The sequence below is a fragment of the Pinus tabuliformis genome, chromosome Q (genome assembly GCF_031772625.1).
Source record: "Pinus tabuliformis cultivar Carrire ecotype Pingquan chromosome Q, CPIR1, whole genome shotgun sequence".
Classification (NCBI taxonomy): Eukaryota; Viridiplantae; Streptophyta; class Pinopsida; order Pinales; family Pinaceae; genus Pinus; species Pinus tabuliformis.
This window is the reverse complement of record NC_142296.1, coordinates 387,791,901-387,809,209: the sequence shown is the minus strand read 5'-3', so window position 1 is coordinate 387,809,209 and position 17,309 is coordinate 387,791,901.

The window sequence follows — 17,309 nt, the reverse complement described above, 5'->3', positions numbered from 1 at the left end:
TCAACCATGGTTAATGAGGGTTAACTATTGGCCAACGTCGCTTTGTGACAAATATTGTTTCAATAAGAAAATCAATCATTATCTCAACCATTATCCAACGTCACAATATGACAAGGATTGTCTCAATATGATAATCAAGGTCATCGATGGTCAATCATCGTCAACCATGTTTTATAAAGTCAAACATGGTCATCCATGTTCAATCATGCTTAACCATAGTCGAACATCACACTGTGACAAAAAATGTCTTGATATGAAAATCAACCATGGTTAAGCATGGTCAACCATGGTCTAGCATCGCATTGTGACAAGAATTGTCTCTATATGAAAATCAATCATGGTCAACCACGTTTATTTTAGTGTTTACAATATTTATCTTAGGGTTTATATACCTCGGATTTATAATATTATTCCCTTGGGTTTAATAATATCCCCTTGGGTTCATAATCCCTTCGGGTTTTAGTATTAGTTATTTGGGTTTATTATTCCCTTGGGTTTATAATAAAAATCTCTTAGGTTTATGATATCGATCATGGTCAACCATGGTAAATCATGGCCAACCATGGTGAATCATGGTCAGCCATGTTTATTTTATTGTTTACAATATTTATCTTAGTGTTTATATACCTTGTGTTTATAATATTAGTCCATTGGGTTTAATATTATTCACTTGGGTTCATAATACCTTGGGGTTTTTGTTTTACTTCCTTGGGTTTATTATTCCCTTGGTTTCATGGTCAACCATGCTTAAACATAGCCAACCATGATCAACCATGGTCAAATGTCACATTTCGGCAAAGATTGTCTCAATATGAAAATCAACCATGGTCACTTTGTGTCAAAGATTGTCTCATGGTTGAACGTTACATTGTGACAACCATGGTAAACTTTGGTCTAATGTCGCATTCTGACATAGATTATCTCAATATGAAAATCAACCATCGTCAATCATGGTCAATGAGGGTCAAATGTCACATTCTGAGAAAGATTCTCTCAACATTAAAATCAATCATGGCTAACCATGGTTCAATAGCGCATTGTGACAAAGATTGTCTCAATATGAAAATCAATCAATGTCATCTATGGTCAACCATGTTTGTTTTAGGGTTTATAATATTTATTTAAGGGTTTATATAGTTTGCGTTTATAATATTAATCCCTTGGCTTTATTAGTGCCTTAGTTTTATAATGTTATTCCCTTAGATTTATTAGTCTAAGGTTCCATATCCGTAGGGTATAATAATATTGATAGGGTTTATAATATTATGACTAGGGTTTAATACAAGTCCCTTGGATTTATAATCCATTTTCTTTATAATATAAATTCATTGGGTTTATTAATCCCTTTGGTTTATAGTATTAGTCCCTTGGGTTTAATAATATTCCCTTGGGTTCATAATCTCTTTGGGTTTTAGTATTAATCCCCTAGATTTATAATAAAAATCCTTTGGGTTTATAATATCAATCATGATAAACCATGGTCAATCATAGCCAACCATGGCCAACCATGTTTATTTTAATGTTTACAATACTTATATTAGTATTTGCAAACCTTGGGTTTATAATATTAGTCCATTGGGTTTAATATTATTCGCTTGGGTTCATAATCCCCTGGAGTTTTAATATTAATCCTTACGTTTATAATATCAATCCCTCGGGTTTACTATTCCCTTTGGTTTATAATATCAACCATGGTCAAATGTCACATTTTGACAAAGATTGTCTCAATATGAAAATCAACCATGGTCAACCATGGTCACATTGTGTCAAAGATTGTCTCATGGTCCAACGTCACATTGTGACAACCATGGTCAACCTTCATCCAACGTCACATTCTCACAAATATTGTGTCAATATGAAAATCAACCATCATGAACCATCGTCAATCATGGTCAACCATGATCAATCACGGTCCAATGTCGCATTGTGAGAAGGATGATCTTAATATGAAAATTGATCATGGTCAAATAACACATTGTGACAAAGATTGTCTCAATATGATAATCAGCCATCATCATTTGTGGTCAACCATGTTTATTTTAGGGTTTATAATATTTATCTAAGGGTTCGTATATCTTAGGTTTACAATAACCTCATGGTCAAGGGAAATACTCCATATCCTATCCTCTTGATCAAAGCTAGTCTGCCCCCCATCAAAAGTATGGCTATGTTTATATATTTGATGTATACAAAGAAATTTCACAATATGGAATCCAAAAGGCTCCCAAAAGTTGATTCTAACTTTAGTCAAAACCACCACCTATGCCTCAAGTGTGGGTGGCATCAAGATGCTTAGTCTTAGCTCAACTTTTGGGGGATTAAGGAGGAGATCATCATGGGAAGCAAGGACAGTATCAAAAATACTATTACCTCCAGTTTTAAGGACAAGATGTGAGATGCTAAGGAGCTGGAGGGTAAAAGGAAGCTAAGGTACTATAAGGAGGTGATAAACCCCACCCTTGATAACCAGAATTATCTCTTTATGTTGATTAGCACTAAGAAGAAAATCAACATCGCTAGGATTAGAACTAACTCTCATGAGCTTCAGAGTGAGATTGGGTTGTGGTCTACTCCCAAGACTCCTTGGGCTGATAGAAATTGTCAAATTTGTGATACTAAGAAGGTGGAAGATGAAAAGCATGTCCTTTTAGACTACCTGACTCTTGCCCACATCGCTCTTAACTCCCTATCATCAGCCACACCTCCAATCTTCTTGACTTATTAAGCCAACCCAACTCTAGTGATTTTGGAACACTTCTTTCCCTCCTCCTTGACCATAGAAACAAGATTTTGAAGAATGACAATTAAACTCTCCTCTTGAGGTCCAATAGACCATATTGATCTTGGTGGATGTTAATCATCATCATTAGTGCCTTGCATTTATATTATCAATCCCTTGGGTTTATTAATGTAAGGTTTCATATTCCTAAGATATAATAATATTGATAAGGTTTATAATATTATTCCTAAAGTTTAAAAAATAATAATAATTATTTTATTATTATGAATTAATAATTTATAAATTATTATTATTATTATTAATTAATAAATTATTATTATTATCTATTAATAACTAATGAATTATTTATTTATATTTAATTATTAATAATGAATGAATGGACTATTTAATCATAATTATTTATTATTAATTTATTATTTATTAATAATAATAATTAATGAATTATTTATTTGTATTTAATTATTAATAATGAATTAATTAATTATTTAATAATTAAGTGAATTACTTATTTTTTAAATAATTAACCATATTTATATTAATTAATAATATTAATATTAATATAAATATAATAACAATATTAATATTAGCATACATATATATATATGATTTATAATATAGCATACATAAAGATGACATCTAGGGCATATATCAACTACATTTATAAATGTGGTTGTGCTAGTTTTGAAACTTGTCACTTTTGTTGGAGTCATGATACCACATTTATTAATGTGGTTGTGTTTCTTTTGAAACTTGTCATTTTTGTGGCAGACACGATACCAAAACCTGCAGGTGATGGATCACGAAGTTAACGTATCCAATGTCCAACAATTTCCCAGCACGAGCCAGGTTGTTATTCGAACTCGAAAGAGTCACGATACCAAAACCTGCGGGTGACGGATCACAAAGTTAACTTATCCAGTGTACAACAATTTCCCCAGCATGAACCACATGAGATTGGAACTCGTTACCACTTGTTGGAGTCACATTGTCGTTATGCCAAAACCTGTAGGTATTAATAAATTGACACCACTTGTCGGAGTCACATTATCGTTATGCCAAAACCTGTATGTATTAATAAACTGATACATCAAGAGAGTTAATGGATTCACGAGAGACATTTAAACACATGTGACAAAACACAAAAAAAAATGTTGGTTTATCTAATATACATAATTTTTTTTTTTTACACACCCATCTATATGACATTTTTTAAATTATTGGCACGTTAATGATTAACGTATATTTTGACATGAACAGTAATTGACATCTAAAAAAATTGGGAAACGTGTAAATGGTTTCAATTTTAAAGCTTGCATCTAGGCTTGGAATTTAAAATTTCTGATGCTCGTCAAATGAAAATTTGATGACGTTTTGGCATTTTTCATGCCCTTCTTTTTATGTTCTACCTAAATTTGTGAGTGTTGACCTTCCCTTATCTAAAAACTCTCTCTAAACTACTCCTGCTTCTCAACTTTCTTTAATCTCCCTCTTAGAGTGCTTTGTTTCTTCCTAAGTTAACATTTGTGTTTCCCCGTAGCATACAAGCATACTTTTAAGATTTTATAAAGCTTTTTAGCTTTGGAAGTTAATAGTTTTTATTATATACATAAATTTTGACATGTGAAAGAAACTAAAAAAAGTCATATAGTTAAGATGATGAGTATCGTCAACCACTAGTAGATGAGATAGAGTTAATTTTTTGAATATTAAAAATTCGACTATTATCCCTTTTTATAATTTATTTAAATCTAATAATCTACTACATATGAATTTATTAAACATATAATTACATGTTTAACTATTTCTTTATAGTTTATTTTCACCAAATATTTTATTTACAGATGGGTAGACACATCTTTATTTACTCATTGCATATTTTATGTACTGAATTCTTACCATGATCTCTTTATTTATACCAAGATAACTTTAATACCTATAAGTTCACTTTCAACCATCCATGAACTATTGAATAATAAATCTAGTGATGATAGCTAAATATTTTGTAAAATATTTGTATATTCTTTCAACTAATTTGATATCCATTATACATATTTAGAATACATTATTCTTAAAACCATGAAGCCGAAAAATGTCTAAACAAAACAAACTCTGCAATCTACGAGGTAATCAACTTATCATCTACATCTGAACATTGTTAACTAATCATTTTCATAATATCCTAAATATGAGCCTATAGTGTCCTCAACATAAAAAATTGAATTCACATTACTTTCCACAACATAAACGAAATATACAGCCCAACCAATTACACAAAGCAATTCTTCCTATTGAGCATTACGCTAGACAATACTATTACTTATTCTACTCATGTACTTAGTACCGGTTGCATCCTCTAAATACAACTATATTAGAAGTGGTTGACAAACTAAATAGATACACTATATAAAAATGAGCTTATAACATCTTCCATAATAATTTTTATAGTAGAAGAAATTTCATTGAATAACTATATAATTATTTTATTTTAACTCACAAAACAAAATTAATGAAAATAAAGAAGGGCACTCAAAAACAAAAATAGTCAAAATAAGGTTGACTTCAAAGCCTTCCTTAAAAAAACTCAAAAAACAAAATTAATCAAAATAAAGAAAAGCACTCAAAAAAACAAAAATAAAGTTGATTTCAAAGCTTTTAGCAAAAGATTCAAAAAATAAAAATAGTGAAAATCACTCTCAGTTTTTCAAGATGGTAATTGTAAGCTTCACTATGGAATAAATCACAAACTATTTTTCTAATATCAAATCTCGGAGAAATTCATTTTGACAAGGGCATCAATATTTTTAGAGAAAACAAATACAATAAGAAGAATAAAAAGAATGAATGAAAAAAAAACAACTAAATGATATTGAAATGGATTGAAGAAGGAAACTTACCTGGACTTGCAAACTGTTGAATCTTGCTGATTTTGATGTAAATGATGACAGTAATTTCGGTAGAAAGCTCCAACATTTTTTGAGTGACCTATCCTTGCGTTTCAAGAAAATAACATGGTAGTGAATACATGGTACTAGCGGGTACTGTCCAATCCGCCTTAAAAACATACTTTCCCGATGCAACAGCGATTTCCCTTATAGCTGAACCAGGTCGATATTTCGCCGACACCTCATTCTGGTTAGCCTCCAATATAATCGGCAAAAGGGTAAGAGGAGAAGTGAAGGGAGTATTGGATTAACGACGGCATCTATGGATCCATGGGTTGTTCTCTCCACGATAACGCTATCATCACTGCGCTGTCTCTGGCCTGCAAATCCAGGCGATCCAATACTTCCTGCAATGGCCTGCTCAGATATCCATCTACCGTTTTTGGACCCACCTGCGACGCTTTCGACACCGTGCTCACCGGTTTATTGTTGCCGGAGCTGGGCGTGGGTGACTGACTTGTTTTTCCCAACACGGGCGCTTACGCTGCTTCCACCGGGTCTAATTTTAATGGCTTGTCCATTTCTGCCATTCCCACCTACTATGCTGCCTCCGTGCCTCCCTAGACATCCCAAATCAAACGATCTAGTGAGATCTTTATGATTGAACTTATAACTTATGATTGAGCTTAATTATAGAAAATAAATCCAATAGGATATTATATCGCCAATCTCGATCTCCTCAATTGAAAAGCTTATTCACGGCCTTATGGACAATAATCTACCAGAAGATGGACATTCTTATTATTAGAAATCACATGCATAACTGAAATGCGTTACAGTACAATGCATTAAATAAGATTTCCACCACCATTGGAGAAATGAGATAATCGTGCTTTAAATGTTGTTTTTTCACTCTTTTTCTATTTATTATGTTCGACTTTGATTAATGGAATTGGTCAAATAAAAATGAAAGACACGAAGTGCATCTAGAGAGAAAAAAAATGCAAGAAAAATAATTCTAAGTAAAACAAAGAATTTTTTTACCATTTTTTTTAAATAGAAAAATTATCTTTTTATTACCAAGGTTGCTACAAAGGGGCTGGTCATTCGCAACACGTTCCTTCCATTTACGTAACATGATAGTGGCTCTGGTTTTCAGATTTTACCGCTCCAGGTAATAATCTCGAGCATTTTATTTTACCATGTACTTGTATTCATGTATCCATGGCGATGACTTTTATAGAATGTCTATGTCCATATCCGATACAGCTATTTTCACCAAGATGCTTTTTGGACGATAGTTGTCACGCTCCTACACTAGGGGTAATCTTCCAACCACTTATAGCAAGGTGCGACACCATCGACCACTTTCTTTTTACCAATACTTATGTTCATGGACTACGCCTTAACATTCGATACTTAGTTTATTTTTCGTTACCAAGCATTATGATTAGCCTTTATACTAATGAACACCCATACACATTCATTATCCACAGCAATTAACACATATACACAATTGCAATAGTGTAAAGGGAGGGGGAACTCCTTGATATGAGTCTGCCTGATATCAATATATAATTTTCACTTTCATAAAAATACAAGTTAAACCTTAGAAACGCCAAGTTTACACTTAGCCAAATTTCAACTGTGTCCCTTGCCTAACTCGGGCGCTCCTCGTCATAACCACTTTGCCACACCCAGGTGCCCTCCGCACGAGTCACACCTTCATTTTGTCAAACCGGCACACCACCATTTCGTCGTCCACAGTGCGCTCTCACCCGAGTCGCCTCACCATACGAGTCACCGTTCCTTCGTTCAGGCATGCACAGCGCACCCACCTGGTTGCCCATTCACCCGCCTTCGTGCAGACATGCACACCGCGCCCACCTGGTTGCCCGTTCACTCGCCTTCGTGCACAGCTGCCCATCTCACACATCTGTTCATCGTTCGTCTGTCGGTCGGGCGCACCCGTCGTGCCGCCTCACTCGTCTCACCGACCAAACTCCAACCAACGCTCACCCGACTCCTCTTCGCACAACCGGCCAGCCACACTACCCACCGTGCATGGCGTGCCCTCACCCGACCGCCTGTTCAACCTCACGATTCCGCCGTACAGGGCTACGCGTTGTCCACCCGAAGTCTCACACGAACGCTGTTAACTGTGTGCAGCTCGCCCGAAGTGCGGGCACATAGACCTGCGCCCATGCACTTCTTCGACCTGCGCCTTTCACACCTCCAACCTTCGTCGTATGACTTGTGTTGTCCCTGAATTGATGCCTTAGCTTATCCAGTCGTTCGCCTACGTATATGGGAGGTGGCAAGGTCAGCTCGCCCGCCTGACCTTTATTCAACTCGCCCAGCCGACTTGTCTAACTCGCCCAGCTTGCCAGAAGGTTGGGTCAACCCGCCCAACTCGTGGGACCACCCACCTTAGCTCACCCAACATCGCAAGTCCTTATGTCGGCCATTAGGTAGCTCATCGAGCTCTCCCACGCATATAAACATGCGACCAACCTTCCTCCATGCACATTTACACATCGCACTTCGCTCATTTGGCCACAGCTCGTCTCATGGAGTTCACCTCGCCCGTCGCATGGACCGCGGGTCCTTACATCCTCCTCCACCTGAAGTCATTGTCATCCTCAACAATATCCCATCCCGGTAACCATCTGCCACCAAGATAATCATCCAAACAGTCATATCCTGATCCATGATATCAATCAGTCCATACATCACAAACATCCCTACAACATATGCAAAACCACTGTCTCCACCATGTGTCGTCCCATCCTGTAAATTGTTGTCAATATACTCCAACATAATGCCAACACATCTCTACACACTGGTACCCCTCATGACTCGAACTAGTTGGGTAGCTAATCCAACCTTCACGTCAAACTCATAAGAATGCACATCCTTATGTCATCATCAGTCTTTCTCTGACTTCTGCTACATCTCAGACTCATCAAGAATCTGCTCTAAACCCATGCTTAGGTCCATGGAATCTCCATCCCATCTGCAACATGCCCATATGGTCCATGGTCTTGTTTTACAAGAGTGCACAACCTCTCCATTGCCTCATACACATATCTCCATGTCACATCAACATTTTCACAACATCCTTGCCTCGGTACTCCCATAGGATGCCCATGAGTGACACCTCTACACATGCTCCTGCATAATGTCCCTGCATACCTGCCATGCTCCATGTCCCCAACCTAATGTCCATGACTCTAGCTATCCACGATATCCAACCAAGTAGACCTCACCCCAACATCTGGTCATCTGCATCCAAGTCTGCAAATTTGTCATAAAGAAGCCTTTCTCCAAGACCCCTTGCCAAGGTGGTGCGGCCCCTTCCAATCAAGGTCCCTGCACCAACCCATCTCCAAGGTTGTCTACCAAGAAAGGTGGGCTAGGAAGTTTCCTCCCTGACTCTCATCCAACCATGTACCAGATTGGTGTTGCATTCTCAAGTATCTTTGCACAGCCTCAACCTCCTCACATGTACACACAAGCTCACCAAGCTTGTATTTCGTCAACTGAAAGTCATATATGCCCATAGCATACCTACAAAACTCCACTATGCCAGTTGGATCTCTACCTGCATAACCTTCTCCAACCATTGCTTCTGAAGAGGGACTCAGACTTCCTTCATCTACAACTCCATTGTGAAGATCTTCAGTAGAAGATGTCTCTGCCAAGTGCTTTAGGATTTGTGAGATTGATCTCCCACTTGCTTCCTTCTTCCTCACTCTTGCAACGAAGTCAATCAACTTCCCTTCCTTCGTTGTTTGAGTCATACTCCCAAGTCCTCTTTGCTCCACTTCCTCATGCTTCACATTCAGATCTTTGGGATACAAAGTCATAGAATTCATCCTCGGTCTATACCCCAAGAAACTCCTTCTATTCATCGGAACCAACATAGTTCTCCCTTCAGCTGTGATTAAGAGAATGTCTCGGTCCATCATTGGTATGGCTTGTGCAAGCCTCATGAAATCTTGCCCCAGCACCATAGAATGATCATCCATGTCCACGATCCTCAAGTCTAACTTTCCAAACAACGAGCCCACTCTTACCTGAGTGTTCTTCATCACACCAGTAACAGCCTTCATGGTAGAGTTGACTGCTTTGAAAGCACTCCACTCTTTCTCCATCTCAGCTTTCTTCCCAAAATACTTTGCTTCCTTCTTGCTTAAGAAGCTATGAGTAGCCCTCATATCCACCAAATATGCAAATCTCTTGCCCTTCACAGTTATCTGCACAAAACTCGGCTTCAAGGCATCACCTCCTTCTGTTGGCTTTATCCTGTGTCTCACATCAGCAAGCTTCTTCAAAAACTCAACCTCAGAAGTGTCCATTGGCTTATGTTCCAATTTGACATTCCTCCTAAGGTACTTCACTTCCTTGCTTAGCTCTTATAAGAAATTCGATTCTGGCTCAAATTGACTTCCTTCAATCTTGTCCTCCATCGCATTCTACTCAAGTGCACCAACCAAGTGTCCATTGGCTGCTTCCATAGAACTAAGCTTCCAAATATCCTCTGGATTGTCATGGTAGTAGTTCCCTATTCTGTCAATGTAGTCGAGCTCATCTTGCTCAATTAAAACAACCTTATTACCAAGAAGCTTCTTCTTTATCTCCTCCTCAAGCTGCCTGATTTCGATCTCCACCATGGCACTTTTCTTCCTTAGTCGAACTCTCTCATCCAAGAGTTCTTGAAGACTAACACCATTCTGTTGGATCTCCTTATCAAGTTCCATGAGTTCAACATCCATCGTACTTCTACATTGGCCCTTGAGTTCTTCAAGTTCTTTTCTCAGCTCCAAACAGCCTTCCTGAATCTTCATATTCTCAGCCTTCATTGAAACCCAGTCAGAACTCCATTTACTCACTTGCTCCAACACTTTGTACTGGAAAGCTTTACCTGCATCATGGCTAGATTCACCTACCATAGGTTCTTCTACCATTTTTTTCATTCAGCCTTCTTCACTATTCACTAGGTTCCTGCACAATTGAACCAGCCCATGGTTCCACCTATCAGTGAGATCAACTTCCTTCACTTGTACTTCACCTATCACCACTATCACTTCACCAAATTTTCTGCAAACTTGAACCAACTTCACCATCTGTGAACCTGCTCTTCTGCAAATTCCCTTTTGCACTTCAACTTGGCTCTGATACCAACTATCACACCCCTAGACTAGCGGTAATCTTCCAACCACTTCTAGTGAGGTGCGGCATCATTGAACACTTTCTTTTCACCAATACTTATGTTCATGGACTACAACTTAACATTCGATACTTAGTTTATTTTTCGTTACCAAGTATTATGATTAGCCTTTATACTAATGAACACCCATACACATTCATTATCCATAGCAATTAACACATATACACAATTGCAACAGTATAAAGGGAGGGGAAACTCCCTGATATGAGTCTACCCAATATCAATATATAATTTTCACTTTCATAAAAATACAAGTTAAACCTTGGAACCCTAAGTTTACACTTAGCCAAATTTCAACCATGTCGTTTTCCCAACTCAGGGGTTTCTTGTCGTAACCATGTCGCCACACCCGGGTGCCCTATGCACAAGTCACACCTTCGTTTTGTCAAACCAGCACACCACTGTTTTTTCATGCACGGCGTGCCCTCACCCAGGTCGCCTCATCGCATGAGTCATCGTTCCTCTGTTCAGGCTTGCACGACGCACCCACCCAGTCACTCGTTCACTCGCCATCATGCAAGCGTGCACGGCATGCCCACCTGGGCACCCGTTCCCTGCCTTCGTGCACAACTTCCCACCACACACCTCTGTTCATCGTTCATCCATTGGTCAAGCGCACCCGTCGTGCTACCTCACCCAACTCACCAACCGAACTCCAACCAACACTCACCCGACTCCTCTTCGCACAGCTGGCCAGCCGCACTACCCACTGTGCACGACGCGCCCTCATTGGGCCACCCATTCAACCACACGAGTTCGTCGTACAGACCTACCTGCTGTCCACTCGAAGTCTCACCCGAATGTCGTTAATTGCGTGCAGCTCGCCTCAAGTGCAGGCACATATACCTGCGCCCATGCACTTCTTTGACTTGCGCCTTTTGCACCTCCAACCTTCTTTGTATGACTTGTGTTGTCCCCGAATTGATGCCTTAGCTTGTCCAACCATCTGCCTATGTATATGGGCAGTGTCAAGGTCAGCTCAATCAGTCGACCTTTGTTCGACTCGCCCAACCAACTCGTCTAACTCACCCAGCTTGCCCGAAGGTTGGGTCTGTTGGAAATAATACTGAGAGGGGGGGGTGAATCAGTATTATCACATTAATAAAACTTTTTCATTTCCATAATCAGATTCATATATGCTACTTCCACAACTTCTTATGATTAAGTTAATTGATCTTCAATGAGTGCATTAGAACATTATCAACCATATTATCAGATAACAGATGTAGTAATAGAAAATAGATCATCACACGTAAGGCACACACATGAACACCATGATATAAGGTGGAAACCCAATGTGGGAGAAAAACCACCTGCTGCAAGTCATCTCAATCTTCTTCTTAATAAGAAAATCCTTTTACAATATTTGTACTGGTGCAATCTTATACCAGTACAGGAGCTACAACCCCCTTTGCTCTTGTATTAGCTGATCCATTTACTAGTACGCAGGCTGCTACCTGCTACAATGCTCCAAAGATCTCCCTTAGCTTTTGTACTAGCTTAGATACTAGTACATAGGCGCTGGCCTAGAATCTTCTCTCCTCCAGGTACCACGTTTCATCAATTTTCAGACTGGATACACTGAAGCACAACACATAATCTGAAAGGCCACTTTTCATCCAATTTTCATACTGGACCCAACAACAACATTGAAGCTCATAATCAAACAACCTTCTGAATCACCCAATCACTAGATCCATACATATACAATGATATTATGAGAGTTATCAACCAGATCTAGTACATAAAGATAAGTCATTAATCATGATGTTATCTGAACTCAATACTAGTAACCAAACATCAGTTATGCACCCAAAACCCTGCAGAATAGTCAAAGGCAGTTAAAACAAATTTTAAGCAGGGATCACAACTTCACTGGTATAGATCTGCGGATATCTGTACTACCTCCGCACCTGCGCCTTCTGTGGCGCCGCGACCACTGCACCTGTGCCTTCTGTGGCGCCTCCGCACTGCGCCTTCTGTGGCGCCTCCGCACTGCGCCTTCTGTGGCGCCTCTGTGGCGTCTCCGCACTGCGCCTTCTGTGGCGCCTCCGCACTGCGCCTTCTGTGGCGCCTCTGTGGCATCTCCGCACTGTGCCTTCTGTGGCGCCTCCGCACTGCGCCTTCTGTGGCGCCTCTGTGGCGTCTCCGCACTGCGCCTTCTATGGCGCCTCCGCACTACGCCTTCTGTGGCGCCTCCGCACTGCGTCTTCTGTGGCGCCTCCGCACTGCGACTTCTGTGGTGCCTCCACACTGCGCCTTCTGTGGCGCCTCTGTGGCGTCTCCGCACTGTGCCTTCTGTGGCGCCTCCGCACTGCGCCTTCTGTGGCGCCTCCGCACTTCCGCAGCTGCAGCGCTCGAGAGATCACCCTTCACAGATTCGCTTTCAACTTCCCTTTCATAGATCAAACTTTTAAAACAATAACCCAATCACAATATTCCAGATCTAACACTTTATCAGATATTCGATAATTCAGAAGATGCTTTGCCAAATGATCTCCTTCCTCTTTTATAGTCTTAGGCCTTTCACAATACCACGGGCCAAAACCATAGGATCAAAAAAACTATTGGACAAATACCATGAACCAACCATGAAAGTACGTGAGATCAACACTTTTGGATGCAATACCACGGGCCAAAACCATAGGATCAAAAATTGTTGGACTAATACCATGAACCAACCATGAAATTGCGTGAGATCAACACTTTTGACGAGGTACCATGGTCCAAAACCATAGGTTCAAATACCAAGGACTAACTACCATGGACCAAAGGTAAGTTCTCCAACATATACGCGCTTTTCCTCATAGGTTCAAATACCAAGGACTAACTACCATGGACCAAAGGTAAGTTCTCCAACATGAAAGTGCGTGAACTTTTTCTCTACATGAAATAAACTTTTCTCTGCATATAAGTGTGTGAACTTTTCTCTACATAGAATAAGCTTTTCTCTGCATATAAGTGCGTGAACTTTTCTGCACTATAATTTATCATCTGAGCTGAGTGGGTTGCCATCAAGTACAACATATGTATCATAAAGCCATACCAGAATCATAATGCCAACAATCTCCCCCTTTGGACTTGATGGCAACCTCAAAATCTTCAGCTCATTCTCCCCCTTTGACATCAAGGGCAAAGGGTTATGCTCCCCCTAAGAGCATGCTCCCCCTGAATATGAACCAGATCTGTAAAGAAGAAACATAATCCACCAAACACCATAAATGACCATGAAAGAGATAGATTGCAGCAATAATCAGACCAGCATCCAAGATCTCCTTCTGTACGTCCTCCATAATGCCAACAATGCATTATAAGCTCCCCCTGAGTACCTGTTGCAATCTCTGAATGAGCTCCCCCTTTGTATATGTCATGGTGCACCAATCTGATCATGCTCTTTCTGAGAACAAGCTGAAATGTCTGCTCTGCTATATAGTGTTGTTCATGCTCAGGCTCCCCCTGACTGTAAGCAAGGTCTGCAAAAGGATGTTCTACATCACAAATGACCTTCCTAAAAGATTCAATGCATACATCCATCACCCAACCAAGTGGGGATATATCAGAAAAATGAAAACCAAATACATTACATCTTCATCCCAGGCATAGTGGGGAAACCAACATAGGTCGTTACATGACCTGAAGAGATGACACTATTACATCATGAGTCTTGATATGACATCACCTAAATAAGATGAACATTAGCAACAACACTTTATGATCTGCTCCATAGTATCTGTCAACAGCAACTAGACCAGCAACTTGTATTAGTGCATGAATCATCAAGGTATGTCCGCATCAACAGAATTTCACATTCTATGTGAGAAACATCTTAGCCATCCAGATCTACATGAATCAAGTATCATCAATTGGGAATATCTGCATTAATCAACATATGTATGAAACAATCCTATCATCATATAGATAAGAGCTCATTATCATCATGTCTCCAACAATGCAACTTTGAATAATCATCCCTGTATCCAGCCAACAATCCTCATCCATTTGTGCCAAGAATGAAAGGAATCATAACTGTAATATATGATCTTTATGCATATGACGACAGCAGCATATGAGTGACTCAACATCAAGAAGATGTGAATTCAAGCTAAGTGCTTCCCATGCAAGCATCATTAGAGAATCAACCATAAATCTGATCCAAGAACCATGTGAACAACTCATAACCATAGCAAGATGAATCATTTATCCATATAAGTATCATCACCAAGGACTATTAACCATAATGCCAATAATGCATTAAGTCCATATGCTCCCTCTAAACCTGTGCCATCTGTCTGATCATGCATATCAATAAGAAGTATCAAGACATCATCAATATCAATTTAGAACCAAAACACTTCTAACCATCATATCCACACATCAATATTATTAACTAGAGCAAAACTGATCCTTCTCTTGAATCTGTCCCTACTGCCTTTCTTCAAACAATCATATACGCGACTCTGCAGTAACTAACTCGTGTATATATGCAACTTTCCTTTATGGAGTTTGCATATGAGATTTAGGACACTGAAGTTTTGTACTTTCAGCTCCCTCTGATTCTGGTATGTCTGTACGTTGTGCAGTGTCGCCTTTTTCTGACTGTACTTCCTTTTTCCTCCATATCTTCAAGCGTGATGATGACATTTTCTCCTTTTGATATGGTGCCCACACTTTGTTCCTGCATTCCTTAGCTATATGTCCAAGCTTGTTACATGCATAACATCTTACATGTTTCATATTCCTCCTGTAACAATCAGCAGCTTTGTGACCAAACATATTGCAAGCAAAGCAATATCCATAAAAGTACCTTGAATGTGACGATCTTTCTGCATAATGGTCTTGAACCCTTCTTCTTCTACATCTAGTTGCAACATGTCCAAGATTATGACATACATAACAGTCAGCATTATTCATAGGAGGAGTAAAGGATTTTCTTTGAGGAATCTCTTTTCTTGGTTGATGATGAGATTGATCTTTCATTTCTTCGTTGATCACTTTAGATTTCTCTTTAGAGTTCCTTGCCTCACCTTGTGAACTAGATTCACCTTCAACAGATTCATGGAAACCAAGACCAATCTTTATAGCAGGAGACCTTTGACTACTAAGAATATCATCCAAGACTTTAGAACTATCTTGAAATCGTAAAAGCTTATCCTTTTCTTCTAGTTTACCTTTCAAGATATTTACCTCAACCTGAAGTTGTTCTTCCTTTTCAAGAGATTGCTTTTTCAAATATTCTTCAGCTTTCCTTCCTTCTTCCATTTGTTCCCTTAGTTTGAGAATCTCCTTTTCTTGTTCTTCATTTAGATCCTACTGCATTTGACGAACTCGGAAGGCACATTCTAGTTGAGATTTTAAGCTGGTGACTTCGTTTTCTTGTTTTGCAATAGCTTGGAGTAGATCTGTATTCTGCTTCTTTGATTCTTCAAGATCTCCTTTTAGTGAGAGGATTGTAGCTTCAAGATTTTCATAGTAGCTGGATCTATCTTTGAGTTTCTTGATGGTTATGCTTCTTTCGTTGACTTCTTTTCTTAATGATGTCACTTCATGCTGCAATTTTTGACATTGGTCTTCCTTGTCCTTGAGTAGCTTTCTTACCTTGTTTCCTTCTTCTAGTTGGGCCTTTATTTTGGTAGCTTCTTCTTTGAAATCACATTCCCTTTTGTTCAATAGATCTTGCTGATCTCTAATTTTGTCTGTCAGCCTTTTAAATTCTGCCTCTATTTGATATCTTTCTTGTTCACCCATAAGAGCAAATTCAGTAGTTTCGCTATCACTTTCATCTCTTCCAAAAGGAAAGATAGCTGGAACATCAGAGGATAATATATTCATACCTGATAATGATTCTGAATCTGATTCTGAATCTGAAGAGCTTCTTATACCTAATCCCCAATCGATTCTCCCACTGTCATAGTTCTTCTAAGATGACTTCTTTTACTTAGGTGCTTTCTTCTTAAGCTTCTTTCCCATTGTTCCACAAATCTCCTTCAAGCGATCAAGCTTCTATCAAAGGACCTGCTCTGACACCAATTGTTGGAAATAATACTGAGAGGGGGGGGGGGTGAATCAGTATTATCACCGTAATAAAAAATTTTCATTTCCATAATCAGATTCATATATGCTACTTCCACAACTTCTTATGATTAAGTTAATTGATCTTCAATGAGCGCATTAGAACATTATCAACCATATTATCAGATAACAGATGCAGTAATAGAGAATAGATCATCACACATAAGGCACACACATGAACACCATGATATAAGGTGGAAACCCAATGCGGGAGAAAAACCATCTGCTGCAAGTCATCTCAATCTTCTTCTTAATAAGAAAATCCTTTTACAATATTTGTACTGGTGCAGTCTTATACCAGCACGGGAGCTACAACCCTCTTTTCTCTTGTATTAGCCGATCCATTTACTAGTACGCAGGCTGCTACCTGCTACAATGCTCCAAA